Below are 17,229 nucleotides of genomic sequence, written 5' to 3'. Positions count from 1 at the left end.
GCCAGAATAACATTTTTCCCCCTTTTTTTTGACAGAATTACTAAACTAGGAGATTAGGGAAAACTATGGATATAATTTACCTAAAGTTTAATACAGCTTTTAATAAAGTATCTCATACTATTTTTATGAAAGGTAATAGATGGATGTGGATTAGGTAATAAAATAGATCCAGAGTTAGTGGGATAGACAGGCAGAGTAGCTAATGGTCTCCAGTGGAGTATCTCAAGAATCTGTGGGTGACTCTTTGCTATTTAACATTTTTAAGAATAAATTAGATAGGCATAAATGACATACTTCTCAAATTTGCTCAAGGCTAAGATGGATAGCTAATAAGTTTTATGCTTAGGTACAAAAAATCAACTTCACAAATATAGTAGGATAAAGACATAGTTAGATAGCAATCGTTTTGAAAAATATCTGGGGGTTTGAATGGACTGAAAGTTCAATATGAATTAGAGTGTGATTTGGCAGGGAAAAAAAGTAATGCAGTTATCAGCTACAAAAGCTTCTAGGTTGGTGGAGAATCAGTCCTTCTAGATTCCATTCTTGGTCAGACTTTAGCTGGATTATTGTGACAATTTTTGGGCACTGTAGTTTAAGAAAGACATAAATGACCTGGAGAGTATCCATAGAATGCCATCAGGTTAGTCAAAGGCCTTGAGTAAATTTCATATGAGAATCAGTCGAAGAAGCTGGGATTATTTATCCTGAAGGAGAGAGGACTGTGTTGGGGCCAGGAGGGTGTTGATAATGTAGCTGCACCTGAGTATTCAAAGAGCTGTCATGTGAAGGAAGGATTAAACTTTTTGTATTTGACCATAGAAGGCAGACACGACAGCAATGCATGAAAATTGTGAAGCAAATTTAAGTTTGAAATAAAAAAAATTCTTAATATTTAGAGTTTTTGAAAAAGCAGAATGGGCTTCCTTGAGGCATTCCTCTTTCTAGGAGGTCTTTGGCAGAGGTTGGATGATCTCTTGTCCAAATATGTTATAATAAAGATTTCTTTCATATATGGTTTGGACTAGATGGTCACCAAGGCCCCTTTGTTGCTATTGAGTTATTTTCCAGGCATGTCTGTAACAAAGACACTGGAATTGTTCGCCATTTCCTTCTCTGGTTCATTCTGACTCAGTTTCAGTGATTCTATGATATAAGGGAGAAAGTAAGAAAGATGGAATAAAAGATTTAGGCAAAATTCAATGAAAAAAAATTGAAAAAGAGTTTAATTTCATTTGAGGAATCATGTTCTGTAGATAGAGTCAGTCTGGAGGTGGGTTAGTTTAAATATATATAGATAGTTTTTCAGTTATTTCAATTACATCTGACTCTTCATGACCCCACTCTGGTGTTTTCTTGACAGAGATATTAAGTAGTTTGCTATTTTCTTCTCCAGCTCATTTTTACAGATTAGGAACTGAGGCCATTAGGGTCAAATGACTTGTGTAGGATCACACAACTAGTAAGTGCCTGAGGCCAAAGATGAACTCAAGGTGAGTCTTCTTGATTTCATACCCAGTATTTTATTCATTGTGCCACCTAGCTGAAGCACACACACAGTGGGTCAGTGATCAGAAAATAGTCTATTATTATGGAAATATGGTACTTGAGGTAGGACTCAGACACTGGACTGGATAAACTGAAGAATTTGGGCCATGATGACTAGACAAACCAAACAAACCAGTTCACATGAAAGATCTTATATTTAGAGCCACATCAAACTCAAATAGAAACTGGGATAATAAGTTGTTTATGAGGATCCCAGTGGGTTATAGATTGACTTAGAAAACAACATATACTGTTTTATTATATTTTCTAATTACATTTTAATCTGGTTTGGGACACACTTGGGAGTCTTGCAGGTGGCATTGGGCCTATGGGTTGCTGTAACGGAATTTTCGAGATCATCTAAGCCAGGGGTTCCCAAACTTTTTTGACCTACCGCCCCCTTTCCAGAAAAAATATTACTTAGCCCCCTGGAAATTTTTTAAAAGTTTTAATAGCAATTAATAGGAAAGATAAATACACCTGTGGCCATCACTGCTCCCCTGGATCGCTGAAGCACCCACCAGGGGGTGGTGGTGCCCACTTTGGGAATCACTGATCTAAGCAAACTCCCTCAGTCAAAAATGAGCCCAGACAGTTTCAGCCATCTGGAATTCAAACTCAGGTTCTCTGACTCTAAATCTGACACTTTGTTCTTGTGTTGTACAACCAATTTGTTTCCTTGTTTATTTGTTTGCATATGTAGTAGTGGAAGGAGGTGTGCTGAATAGAGGCACACTGAATAATCAACAGTCTTTAAATTAATTGTTGACAAGCTCATCATCTTGTTTATGAATTATGATGATGATTCTGCAAGCAATTATAACTTACAATGTGCTCTATTGATCTATAAAGATGAATAAAACACAGACCTTGGTCTCAGGAAGTTTATAATCTAGTAGAAGAAATAAGACAGATAACCAAAGAGCTATAATATGAAAAGAAAGGAAAAATGCCATAGGAAAAGTATAAAATGTGATTAAAGGTCTGAAGAGAAATTGGTTACTTTTAGCCCTAGGGGGATTACAAAAAAGATGTTCATGGAACAACTAACACTTGAGTTGGCCTTCAAGGAGGGAAAGATTTTCAGAGGCAGATGTTTATGGTAGGGAGAGAGCATTCCAGGCATGAGGTAGGAGTGAGAGTGGTGAGGGAATAAGCAGAAGCATGGATGTAGGAGAGCTCAGGGCATATTCAGGAAATAGGAAGAATTCCAGTCTGGCTGGAACACATTATAAATGAAGTGAGTGAACTGATCCCAATCTATTTTTCCAGGGGAACCTTGAGTAAGAGACTAAAGAAGCTGAGATCTATTGAGAAGGCAAAGAGAGCCTTTGAAGTTTTTGATCAGGTTAACATAGGTTCATAGAACTGAGAACTAAAAGGGATATCTTTTGTCTTTTTATAGTTGAATAAAAACTACTTAGAATTTTAAAAAATCCTTAGAATTAAAATGACAACTAAATCACACTAATATTAATAACTAGTAGAACTGAGATTCAAATGCAGGTCTCTTGACTGCAAAATGTAGCACTCTTTTTACATTATTTAATAAAAACTGTGTTTAGGAAGATTAATCAAGGAGTGGGATTAAACTAATATAGAAGTAAGCCTGCTGGGCAGCTAGATGGCTCAGTGGATTGAGAGCCAGGCCTAGAGACAGTGTCCTGGGTATATGTATGTATACATATATATATATATGTATACATATATACATATATATAATTTAAACCCTTAACTTCTGTGTATTGGCTCATAGGTGGAAGAGTGGTAAGGGTGGGCAATGGGGGTCAAGTGACTTGCCCAGGGTCACACAGCTGGGAAGTGTCTGAGGCTGGATTTGAACCTAGGACCTCCCGTCTCTAGGCCTGACTCTCAATCCTCTGAGCTACCCAGCTGCACCCCTGGGTTCATATTTGACCTCAGTTACTTCCTTGCTGTGTGATCCTGGGCAAGTCACAACCCCCATTGCCTAGCCCTTTCCTCTCATTTGCCTTGGAACCAAAACAGTATTGATTCTAAGATGGAAGGTAAGGGTTAAGGAAAAAAAGAAGTGAGCATGAAAGCAAGATGACAAGGTAAGGAGGCTAGTGCAATAATCTTGGTGACAGATAATAAAGATCTAAGAGTGGTGGCAGAGGGGATAGATAGGAGAAGACTAATGTGAAGGATATTTGGTGGCAAAGTAAACCTGGCAATTTCAGATGCTTCTGAAATTTGGGGGATTAAGAGTGGCATTAACAAAAATAAAAGTTAGGAAATTGCTGGGCTTATTAGGGACAGGCTTTTCTTCCCTTCACGAATTGCTAGCTTGACTGTTTTATTATTCACTATAGCATTTCCAAACAGAGGTCACTCTTCCTGATAGATGAAGTAGGCAGACATCTACATGAGATAATATCAGTGGTACCTTGAAGGACCTGAAATTTCCTTCAAGAGGACAAAATCTTTCATTCTGTGCTTAGAGAGAAATGTTAAAATGCAAATACCCCCAGGAGAGATATCAATTACTTGGATACATATTAAGATATATTTTACCTGATATAAAGGCCATTTTAATTGGATGGTGGAGGGGTGGAGTTGGCACTTAGTACAGAAAACAGAGTTTCAAGAAAGGGTGAGAGTAGCATAAAAAAGGGAGCCTGCACCAAGAGCCAGAACTGTCTAGCCTGGACTGCTTCTGCTGTCATTGCTGAATAGCTGTGGGAGAGTCAACCACACAATCAGGAGTCAGAGATTTGCAGAATAGGCTTTTTATTTTTAAAAATGTAAAAAAGGCACAAAGGAATAAAGGCATTAAAACTTAAAAAAAAAGAAACCAACCCAACATTTCCTGTTTCACAATTTTCTTCAGCCAAAAGACTAAGGGAAGGAAGGATAACTGGAGTTCCAATGGATAATTTTTCTATTCAGCTGTAATTCTAGTAAAAAAAAAATGATTAGGTATTAGGTAGGGAAAGGAAGTTGAAACTATAGGCTAAAAGGACATTTTAAAATTATCTGTGAATTTAAATTATTTATGTTATCTTGCTTACTCATTAACACATCTAATAGAGAATAGATGGTATCGATTGGAGAAGTGACAGGAAGGCAAGACTTCAGTAACATATTCTAATTCTCTGTCTGCCAGTGATGAACTGGATGACATGTTGTAAACAAGTCATTCACCAGTGTTCCTTATGTTCTCAAGGAATAAAATGAAAATGATGACTGGCTCATATCACAAAGGGCTCATGGACTTTAATGAACATTTGTGAAATATCTCAGGGTCACTAAATAGCTGTTTTCAAATGAATACAAACTGGAAAGAATAATAAATTCTCTTGTCCTAAAGTTTTACAGGAGATGTGAGAGTCATGAAGCAGTCACAATCTCAGCATTATGTTATGCTTCTTTAGGAGCCTTCCTTGAAAATTTTGAATGTCAAAAAGAAAAACAAAAAATCTTACAACTGAGAAAAATTATAGAGGTATGATATTAAAGAAACCAAAACCATTTCTCAGGGCCCAGTGCTTCTAGCTTCACCCATGGTTCATAGGTTAACATACATACCACAGAAAGTATTAATTCATTTTACTTCTGATGAAGGCATGTGACACTAAAACATATATCTCCATTTGATTTCTTTTAAGAGAACATTTTCATTAGCAATTTCCATCCAATAATTGGTTATAGCCCTCAGCATGCTATCAGAGAATTTCGTTTTTTAAATGATTTCAATGGCCATTTAATCCAATTATTTCCTGAAAAAGAATCTCCACTTCAACATACCTGATAACCACTTATTGAAATTTGTATTGTTTCATTATCTAACAAGTACCATCTTATTCTGATAATAAAAGGGAAAGAAGTTATTTTTCTTTCAGGTATGTTAGGTTTAAATGTAAAAAAAAATGGTAATTACTGTATTGTAAAGATGTTTGCATGTCTATTATATAAAAATGGTGACCACTCTATGTTTCATTGCCATACCAAACACACTGATAGAAAGCTGTTATTAAAAAAGATGGGTGGGGGATAGTTAGGTGGCTCAGTGGATAAAAAGCCAGGTCTAGCCTGAGTTCAAATCTGATGTCAGCCACTTCTTTGCTGTGACCCTGGGCAAGTCACTTAATTCCAACTACCTAGCCCTTATTGCTCTTCTGTCTTGGAATTGATATTGATTCCAAGGCAGAAAGTAAGGGTTTAAAAATAATGCATGTTTTTATCTATGGAAAACTTGGCATCATCAAAGGAGAGACATAAAAATAAAGCAATGTCCCTACTCTTGTAGTTTATGATTTTTGAAGCTGATGGGGGGGGGTCAGGAACAAAACATATATAAATACAAATGCACATGTTCTCTTACAGCTATAAAACCATCTAAATCTTGTGCCCATCCTAAGTGCCAGGTTCTGCCATTTTTACCTTCCATATGACATTGAATCTCCTCAATGTTGCTCCTCTCCTCTTGCAGAAACCTAGTTTTGATGGATGCTCTCTTTTTGCCAATAATAACACCCTGGGTCCTGGTTACTCCATGGGAACCAAGTCTCTAACGATACTGCCTGCTCTGCAACAGGAAGCTCAAAATGCCATTAGGCAACAAAGAGTAGCTGAGCTAGTCCAGTTAGCAGAAATGCCAGACTCCTGAGTTACAATGTCATATTCTCAACTAACGTTTTATAGGAGGAAAATTGAGCGCTAAGAGGCCAAGGGGGAGTCATTTGGTCACCACTGCTTAATGTAATGAGAGGAGTGCTGAAGCTCTCCAGTTAGTACACAGAGCCACCTAGCTTTCTAGTTCAAATCTGGTTTCTGAATCTATGGTAGACCAGAACAGACTTTCCCACCAGATTAATCTCTATGTCTAGATCTGATCAAGCTGAATGGAAATTGCTGCCTCCAAACTTATCAATGATCTCTCCATTGCTAAATCAAATGGCCTCTTCTCAATCCTGATTCCTCTTGTTCTCTTTGTAGACCTTCACATTATTTGTCACCCTTTTCTATCTCTTTTCTCTAGGTTTTCATGACACTGCTCTCACCTGGTTTTCTTCCTGCTTTCTTTTCTTCCTCCCTCCTTCCCTTCCTCCCTCCCTCCCTCCCTTCCTTCGTTCCTCTCTCTCTCTCTCTCTCTCTCTCTCTCTCTCTCTCTCTCTCTCTCTCTTTCTTTCTTCCTTCCTTCCTTCCTTCGTGCTAGATGTTAGTTATTTTTCACTAAAAATAAAATTCTCAATTTTGAGTGTTATGATTTATTTAAGATCAGACAGCTACTTTGTACAACGAATGGTGAGATACTACTTTCTCAGTTCAGTGCTCTTCCCACTAGCTCATATACATTTTGATTCCTCACTTGGTAATGACTTTATGGGTTTCTAAAAAATTTATTTAATTTTTTACACCATTAAAAATACATTTCAGATTTACATTCTAATTAAAAGGGGAGTAAAGTTTGTTGTTATTTATTGATTCTGAAAAAATACAATAATAAAACTACTTTGCATATAAGCAAACTGGTACTAATAATCGCTAACAAGTATACAGTTTTCCAAGTTTTGCAGAATACTATACATATAATATCTCATTTGATCCTCACAGCAATTCTATTAGGCTAGTACTATTATTATCATCCCTATTTTGTAGAATAGGAAAGTGAGGTGGAGAGAGGTTAATTTACTAATCTAGCTAGAAGTGACTGAGGCAGAATTTGAACACAGATTTTCTTAGTTCTAAGTATAGCACTCTATTCATTCTACCACCTATCTTCCTCTAAAGGTTAAAACAACACTATAATTAAAATTTAGTGTCAATAGTGAGTAGCACTAGTATTAGAAGATTAATTTTGAACTATAGGATGTTGTATATAAACACTTATAATATCAATGAATGCCTATATACAGGAAACTACTGGGAAGCAGTAGAACCACAATGGTATATCTTAGTGGAAATAAGCAAGCAGTAACTTTGGTTTAGTTGCCCAGTATAAGCATGATACTAGATTCTTGATTGTTTATGACAATTGATGATTAGATTGACACTGGGAATTGAAACCCATAGGTAATTATTGATCCTAATTTTAGCCAATAATTTCACATTTTTCTTCACTAATGTTCTGATCCCATTTGTAAATCAGTTTCAAAACTGACTTAGTTGAGTTTTCTTTCTTTCTAAAATTACTTATGTGAAGACAAGAAATCAAATTTTGCACAAAAATGGTATTTTTTTGGTACCAATATGCAGATGGCTCAAAAAGGAGGCAGTTTAAAAAAATAATAAAGGCGAGTGAATAATTTTGCTGCCAGACTGTCTATATAGTGATAACAGTTGATTTCAGTTCCATGCCTTCATAAACTTGACATTAGTAGCCAGAGTTTTAGAATTGTATGATCTTGGTGTTTTGGGAAGTACTCAACTCCTGTTGTACTAATATGTAACCTGTAAGATGAAGCCCCATTACAATTCTCCCTCCAGATTATCATTTAGCCTTTGCCTGAACATCTCCAGCTATTTTGCCTTTGAAGCCCCTCTAGAGACTTATGGCAGTTGACTTAACTCTGGCAAGTTATAAGGTCCACCAGTAGATCTGATGGGGGACTATTTTCAATAATCACTCCATGAAGAGATTTAGTTAAATCTATGAATCTATTAATTCAACTAAACTGAACAAATGTTTAACAATTAAATTAAATTAATTAAATCAGACAATATATTCACTCTACTAAGTTTTGAATGAAACAAACAATAGCTCATGAACACATAGCGCTTTAAGGTTTACAAAGCATTTTCCTGACAACAACCCTTGATGAAGTAACATCTTCCCTCTTTTATAGAAGAGGAAAGTGAGATCAAGAGAAGTTAAATGATTTTTCATCAGCACTCTCTCCACTAAGTTATATTGCCTTTCAAAGATATATAATAATGACAGCTGCCATATATAGAGCTGCTTAGGTTTTGTAAAGTGCCTTATAAATATCAGCTCATTTTTATTCACAACAATCTTAGGTCATAGATGTTATCATCAATTTCATTTTGGAGGTGAGGAAATTGAGGCAGGCAGTGGTAAAATTATTTGCTTAGGGTCATCCAGCTAATTAAGTATTTGAGGTTAGATTTGAACTTATCTTCCTGGCTACAGATCTAATTCTCTGTTCGTTACTCTAGATGCTAATTATAGCAATATAATGGCCTGCCTTCCTGTGAGGCAATTACTGTCTAGATGAGGGGGATAATGGAGTTAGACAAAAAGTTATAATGTATAAGTGAATAGTAGAGTGAACAAAATACTCTGAGAGCTCTCAGAGGAAGAGATAGTGATTCAGACATCAAGAGAAGCACATGATATGGACCTGGAGGAATTTGTAGAATTCCCATAAGTAGAAATATGGTAGGAGGACATTCAAGCAATAGGAGATGGAAATGGAAATGGTTGAGAAGAGCATTTCAAAGTAAAAGTTTGCATCCTAGCTTTCTCCACTTCAGCCTGTATAATTATCCTAAAATCCAAGATTTGAAATCTTTTGGAGAAATTTCAGGAAAAGAAACTCACCAACACCCTGAATCAAATAAAAGGTCTTTTGGAGAAGGTGCCATAAGGATGCCTGTGGAAACCATTCACTGCATCAAAAGATCCAGAGTGAACTTTGGATATAATTAACTGATCTGAAGAGGATTTAACATATTTATTCTGAATGTAAACTCTTATGCCAAAGGGGAATGCCCCCTCATTGGCTTTTTGTCAATGTGTCTATCAATCATTGTTTTTGCTTTTTCTCTTTTCTTTCCCTCTTATCCCCAAATTATTGTAATTTCCCCTTAGAAAGTGCAATATTCTATACTCCCCTAGTAAGAGAATATTTAGAGGCATAAGCTGGTTATTTGAAATGATGCATTGGGGAGACTAGGTATGTTAATCTCCCAAAACCCTCAATTGGGGAGATTTCAACATGCTCGTCTCCCAAAAGAATCACAGGGGGGATTGTGAGAAGGGAATTCACCTCCCTTTGTTTTAATTTAATCAATCAGGGATCTGGAGGTCCTTTACCATTGAGCTGTGCAGGAATACACACTCCCACAGTGAAAGGTAGTTGAAACCAAAAAGACAGGAAATTATCCCACAAGCACTGCCCCACTGTGTGGTGCCAGACAAATTTAGGAACTATGATTGGTTCCTGAAGATGTGACATGGGAGAGCTAGTGGGTGGAGAAAACTGCTTATAAAGATGAGACCAAGGGTTTGGAAGTCATTCTGATTGAAATTTGCATTCAGATTCAGAGTCTGGCATTGGTGACTCTTGCTGAAGGGATATTCTTTTTTTTAATCTGAATTCTCTACTTTTTATTTTTTTTTAATTTTATTTTTTTAGAAAAATTTTCCATGGTTACATGATTCATGCTCTTACTTTCCCCTTCACCTCCCTCTCCCCCCATAGCTGACACAAATTTCCACTGGTTTTAATATGTGTCATCAATCAAGACTTATTTCCATATTATTGATAGTTGCATTGGTGTGGTAGTTTCGAGTCTATATCCCTAATCATGTCCGCCTCAACCCATGTGTTCAAGCAGTTGTTTTTCTTCTGTATTTCCACTCCTGTAGTTCTTCCTCTGAACGTGGAGAGCATTCTTTTCCATAAATCCCTCAGAATTGTCCTGGTCATTGCATTGCTGCTAGTAGAGAAGTCCATTACCTTTCATTTTACCACAGTGTATCAGTCTCTGTGTACAATGTTCTTCTGGCTCTGCTCCTTTCATTCTGCATCAATTCTTGGAGGTCTTTCTAGTTCACATGGAATTCCTCCAGTTTATTATTCCTTTGAGCATAATAGAATTCCATCACCAGGATATACCACAATTTGTTCATCGATTCCCATTTGAAGGGCATACCCTCTTTTTCCCGTTTTTTGCCACCACCAAAAGCACGCTATAAATATTTTTGTACAAGTCTTTTTATCTATGATCTCTTTGAGGTACAAACCCAGCAATGGTATGGCTGGATTGAAGGGCAGACAGTCTTTTAAAGTTTTTTGGGCATAATTCCAAATTACCATCCAGAATGGTTGGATCAGTTCACAACTCCACCAGCAATGCATTAATGTCCCAATTTTGCCACATCCCCTCCAACATTTATTACTCTCACCTGCTATCATTTTATCCAATCTGCTAGGTGTGAGGTGGTACCTCAGAGTTGTTTTGATTTGCATTCCTCTGATTATTAGAGATTTAGAACACTTTCTCATGTGCTTATTGATAGTTTTGATTTCTTTATCTGAAAATTGCCTATTTATGTCCCTTGCCCATTTATCAATTAGGGAATGGCTTGATTTTTTTATACAATTGATTTAGCTCCTTGTATATTTGAGTAATTAGAGCTCTGTCAGAGTTTTTTGTTATAAAGATTTTCCCCCAGTTTGTTGTTTCCCTGAAGGGACATTCTTGCCCTGGTGACTCTTACTGAAGAGACTCTCACAGACCTCTGGCTAGAGATTGGAACCCTGTTGGTGGTGAGCTGGATTCCATTAGAAAGGCACGTAGGGTGGTAGGCTAGGCAACTCTCTACCTCTTTCCTACATTTCCCTCTCATTACTATCTCTACTTTGATGTAATAAAGCTATTAAAGCTACTAACATCTTCATAATTTAATTTAAATTCTTACAAGCCTCAAAAACAGCAAGAAATATGCCCAGGATAGGATAAAGAACAATAAATAGAGATTAAATAAATAAAATAAATTAGGGCAAGGTATCTCTGTCCCTTTGCCTGGATGGCTTTTTTTTTTTTCATAAACTAATGCTTTGTTTTAATTCCTATGATTCATCTCGAGGTTAGTTTAGAAATGAATTATGCTTATGTACAATTTTTGATCCACATATTCTTTAGAATCATATTAGTCTCTTTTTTAAGTTTGAATTATTTCCTCAAGTAATTCCTTCAGAGGCAGAATTTGAACACAGATCCAAAGTCAAGGATGTTTCTACTGTACAATAGTAGTATAGATTATTGTACATTTATTCAATTAGGGTCAGTTCTTTAGGCTTGTTTTTTGGTAGGCTTTATCTTTACCTTCAGTTTGCTATATTTTAGTTATTATGACTTAACACATTTTAGTTTTAGTAAACATTTTATTAAACAAACATAATGAAGTTATCTCCCCATAATGATGGACAGGTATGTTGGATATTCTATATAGTACTATGCTTTTGGCATAAAATCAATAAAAAATATGAAATATATGCTGAGCTGAACCCTTAAAGCCTCTCCTAGACCCTGGGAATCTCTAGATAGTACATAATCTGCATGAGTTCTAGCTTGCTCTCCTTAGGTTCTTTTCTTTCTTGAAAGAGTATAGACAGTACAACATAGTATGTATTTGATCTTTGACACATGCATTCATTAGAGTCAGGTACTAGGTGAAAGATTTAGGAACTCTGAATCCAGGTGTCCCAGATCATGGATTGTAGAGCTTTGGATGTGGTGAAAACTGGAACTTCTGAAGGTTAGTACTTTCCTTGGTTCTCTGGTTTCCTTTTAATGGGAGAGACTTGTGACTAAGTCTTGATATGTTCCACCCTTGAATTCATGTTACCTTCAGATTTTTCTCTTATGCACTTCTCTCTCCTGTAGCCATTTCCTGAGTATGAAAAACTTATGACTCACTTCCTCCCTTGCTTCCCCTTGCTGCAAGCAAAGTCCAGCCTCATTTTATAATAGGAACTGGAGCTTCACTTTGAAAGAAGCTAAGAAATCTATAGGGTGGAAGTGAGCAGGGAGTGCATTCCAGATGACTGACCAATTATGTAGAAGTTCAGAAGCTGGAGACGGATTATTATTATTTTTGTAGCGGGTATAGCTATCAGCCCAGTTAGGAAATCGATAGCTCATATAGGAGTATAATATGAAATAAGGATAGAAAGCTAGATGGGAACCAGATTGTGGAGAACTTTAAATGCATGACTGGAGGAAAAAAGAAGAGATAAATGAAGGTTTTTGCTAAGTGGGAGATATGGTTGATTTGTATTTTAGGAATATTCCTACTTCCCTCTCTCCCTCCTTCCCTCCCTTCCTCCCTTCCTTCCTTTCTTCCTTCTTCCTTTCCTCCCTCCCTCCCTTCCTCCCTCCTTCTTTCCTTCTTTCCTTCCTTTCTCCCTCCTTCCCTCCTTTGTTCCTTCTTTCCTTTCTTCTTCCCTCCCTTCCTCCCTTCCTTCCATTCTTCCTTCCTCCTTTCCCCCTCCCTCTCTTCCTCCCTCCTTCTTTCCTTCTTTCCTTCCGTTCTCCCTCCCTCCTTCCTTTGTTCCTTCTTTCCTTTCTTCATCCCTCCCTTCCTCTCTTCCTCCCTTCCTTCCTTTATTCATTATCAACAAACATTTATCAATGTTTTAAGGCAAGAAAAGAGTGAAATTCAAGCCACAGGCAATTTTCAGTTTGATTTGTTTGTTTTCTCCCCTTAATTTCATATTTTTACAATCTTGTAGATATTTTCTCATTGTTCTATACATAGATGTATGTTTGTGGAGATATGTTTACTTTTTAAGATCCTGTATTTCATGCTGGAAGGATCCTTAGAAGTTATCTAGTCCAATAATCAGATTTTTTAAATTAAAAAAACTGAGGCTGAGAGAGAAACTAAGTGACTTGTCCAAGGTTATATAAATAGTTGAGGTAGAATTGGTTTTTGAATCTAGGTCCTCTGACTTCAAATCCAGAAGTTGTTCCATAGGACCATATATCAGTATTTTAAGAATCTGTAATTTGGCCCATCCAGATATTTCCTTCACTTCTGCAGAACGTAAGCCCTCTAGACTATCTTTGAGTGCTGTTATTCTAAGGAGAAAAAATAAAATTACCCTGCAGCCAAACTGATAATGGGATTCTCTGAACTTAACTAGAATGCTCAGAATGTACCTTGGTAGGACTTTTTAGAGTAAAAGCTTTGCAAGCACACCCTGTGAGAGCCCAAGGTCACTGTCTGACCTGGACGAGACCTCTGGAATAAGACTTTAGTGAAGCTTGTAGATATGTCTTTTAAATTCTGCTTCCTCATATTGCCCATGCTAGGGATTAAAAGATAGAATGATAGAAAGTAACTAGAATTATATAGGATTGAAGGATCTGAGAGTCAAAAAGAGTGTGATAAAATGGACCATTAATCCTTAAAAGGAGAATATTTCTCTAAGGAATATGAAACTGTAAATGGAATAGTCTTAATAAATGCTTCCTCTGATACTTTCTAAGAATCGTAAGTGATACTGAATTAGGCTAAGACAAATTTAGGTCTCACAGAACCTAAAGAGTATAGGTCTCTTGGAAAAGTTTTAAAAGTTAAAACAAAATAAAGCAAATACTAACTGAAGTGATCAGGACTATAGTTATTGATGGCTTGGTTTCTAATTATGAATCCTTTCTTAATGGAATGGAATCTTTCAAAGGATTAGGTCTACTTCGTCTGCCACTTTTCCCTATTTGAAGCCAAGAAAGTCTTCAATAATGAAAGAAAAATAATTCTGACTGCAAAAGTAAATTAAAATAAGAGAAACATCCCATCCTCTCCTGAATGTCCTCTTTCTTCCTCTTCATTGATCAACTAACTATTGGTTGTTATAAATTTTTTGTTCCCAACACTATTTGATCTCATGTTCTTTTTATAAGGTCATATCATAAAAAAAAAATAGAGAGATGGGAAGGAGAAAACTTTAAGTTACTATTTGCATTAGATTTAGAAAGTTGGATAACTTATCTTCCCCTTCACTCTTCCTTCTCCGAATTCCCTCATAGAACAATTAACTGTTTTTGAAAAAAAAAATCCCTAAAAATGGCTTATTTGAAGCAGTGTGATCATTTGAGTGTGAGATGCTTCTTTGCACATTTGCAAATTGTGTATTTGAGTATAAAGTGTGATCATTTAGTGGACTTGAGAGTGAAATAGCCACCACCCATGAGATGGCTGTGAACTTGGGGGAATGATTGGCTGAAGCTAATTGAGAGAAGGCACTTGGAGAAGTCATGCAGTAGAAATGAGAGAATTAGGGTGGTATTGGAGTTTTCTAATTATGCCATCTCCAAACAGAGCTGTTTGAGCCAGAATGATCAGAACTGGGAAAGAATCAATGCTATATTCTTCGAAGGCTCCTTATTCAATAAAAAAAAGAACTCAAGAAAGAAAACATGAGCCTCAGCAAAGGGCATCATAATGAGAAATAGCTCTGAATGATTGCATGTGATTTTTTTTTAAGTGCAAGAAAATATTAGAAGTATGGCTTTCAAAGGGACATAACAGACCCTCTTCCAAGCCAAAGTAAAACATCAACACTTTCTTGAATAGCAAGGAATTTAGATTCTGAACTAAATGCTTTAATGAGGGACAGATAATAAGTGTGAATTGAAACTAATTGGTATTTCAGATCACTGAGCTGGTTGAAAAACCGTTTGTGATGAGGTCTGTATAAGTTAACAGTCACTTTTAAATGCCTAATTAAACACAGTTCTATCCCTAGTGAGAGTAAAAAAAATGTATTGTCACTCATTGCACTATACTTAACCAAGTGATTAAAGTGGGCAATCAGTGAACAGATCTATTTATTTATTTATTTGTTTGTTTTGTAAGGCCTGAGCTCCTTTTTCTTCTTTTTTTAATTCTGATGAGTCGGATGTAGGTAGCTCTTGGACAATGACACATTGTATTACGTGTAGATGGCAATGAGGTCTCAACACGAACATGTATAATTGAAGTAATGTGAGAGAAAAGCTGTGATAAAAGGGGAACAAAGGGAAAAATCCGACATAAGAAGGGAACAGGTTTTATAGATGAGGAGGAGCTGGGTCATGGCTATTTTTTTCTTTATCCTGGAGAGAGGAATTAAAAGTGTGCTGTGCTGTTTGGGCATTAACGATCAAGGGAAGAAATGTATGGAATGAGTCCACATGCGTGAAAGAAATTGTAAAATTTATATTATTGTCAGTTTCAGACTGTGGCGTTTCAAGAGAGGGACAAGGAATGAGTGGGGAAGGAGAGGGCAGATGGAGGGCAGTCTGGCAGGTCTGGCAAGGGAGAAGAGAGGAATTGCCCTGAGGTTATTGTCTGGAGCAGGCTATTTGCAGGGGTGGGAAAGGAGAGCCAAGGTACTGATGATTTCCCAAGCAAAGTAGAGCTTGAGTGAATCTTGTCTGAAAGGGAATCCTGAGGAAGTATATCATTTTTGTTTTGTTTTGCTTTTCGGTGAACTACATCATAAGACCTAGGTTAAGTAACTTACAGAGACAAAGTAGAAGTAGAGGGGGATAAACATAGTGCCTGGCACATAATAGGTGATATCCAGGATATCATCTACCTTGTGCCAGGCACTGTGGTAAGAACTTTCCAAATATGATCACATTTGATCTTCACAACAATCAAGCAAGGTAGTGCTAATATTTTCCCCATTTTATAGTTGAAGAAACTGAGGCAAACAGAGGTGAAATTCCTTGTCCAACTTCACACAGCTAGTAAGTATCAATCCTTTATTTTCTAATTATGTTCTACTAGCTGAGTCTTTGCTATAGGGAAAAAATGCTGGTATTATTCAATGGCATTATATCAATTGATCTGAATTTTTTGGTTCTAAAAGTGAAATGAAAAGGTGTAGACAATTCCAAGAAAAAAATGATATCCCTAATATTAAGGAAAAAAAGAGGAACTACTGTCTTGAATTGTATAGACTGACTTTCTAAAATAATGAAAGAGTGAATAATTGCGTACTTTTAAATTACAGGCTATTTTTATTGGTATTATTTGCTTACTCGTCCCAAATAATGTTGAATAACTTCATTTTTTTTTAGACAAATGAGAAATCTCAGGATCATTAGTTAATTATTTAATTAATCTTGTGTGATCCTGCTTGCCAGCTAGTCAAGGTGATTAAAAAGGTCAAGGACATGGGAAGAAAAAAATTCAAGTAAAATGGCTAATCAGAGGTGGCCAGTTTATGTCGTCTATTATATTTGTCCACTCAACTCAGAAGCACAATTACAAAGCAGCAAGATTCAGGAAGTCTCCATTGGAGACTAGGACAAGGTTATTACTCAACGAAGAAATGAACTTGTGATTTCATCAGTTTGGGAATTCCCTTTTATTGTCTGATTTGCAACTTTTCTGGGTTTACCAAACCTATGTGAATTGTGACCATACTTTCCAGTCAATTCATTAGAGTTGATAACCACCCAGTTAGTTAGAGGGCATTTTCAGGGTACCAGTGGAGGACTCTGTCCACAAGTCATTCCTTTTCCTTGTCACATGACTGTCCTACTTTTTCTTCCAATGATACATTTTCTTGTGTCCATAATGAATATAATGTTATCATAGATGTCATTTTATGGACACAGATTTACTTAGATCATACTGGCAGTCACTTGATGTCACATATTTCTCTCTGTAGCACCTGTCCATAGAGGTAGATCCAGGGGTGTGCTAATGGCAGCTCATACTAGCTGGCAAGAATCATTTCTTAAATTTTCAGGGTGATCATTTCTACCTCAAGAAATTGCCAAATACTACAAATAAGGCCTGGACTTATTGTTCTGTTAATTGTGTGGACTTAAGAAAGTAATGGAAAAAGGAGTAATAATGAAGATTGAACTTAAACATGTGTTGCATGTACATTCCCCTCCCCCCCCCCCCAAAGAGCCAGCTGTCAAACATTTACTAGCATATCCCAGGGTGAATCTTTCCTTTGC

Source organism: Gracilinanus agilis, chromosome 3 (assembly GCF_016433145.1).
Source record: "Gracilinanus agilis isolate LMUSP501 chromosome 3, AgileGrace, whole genome shotgun sequence".
Taxonomy (NCBI): domain Eukaryota; kingdom Metazoa; phylum Chordata; class Mammalia; order Didelphimorphia; family Didelphidae; genus Gracilinanus; species Gracilinanus agilis.
Note: the sequence above shows the minus strand (reverse complement) of the source record.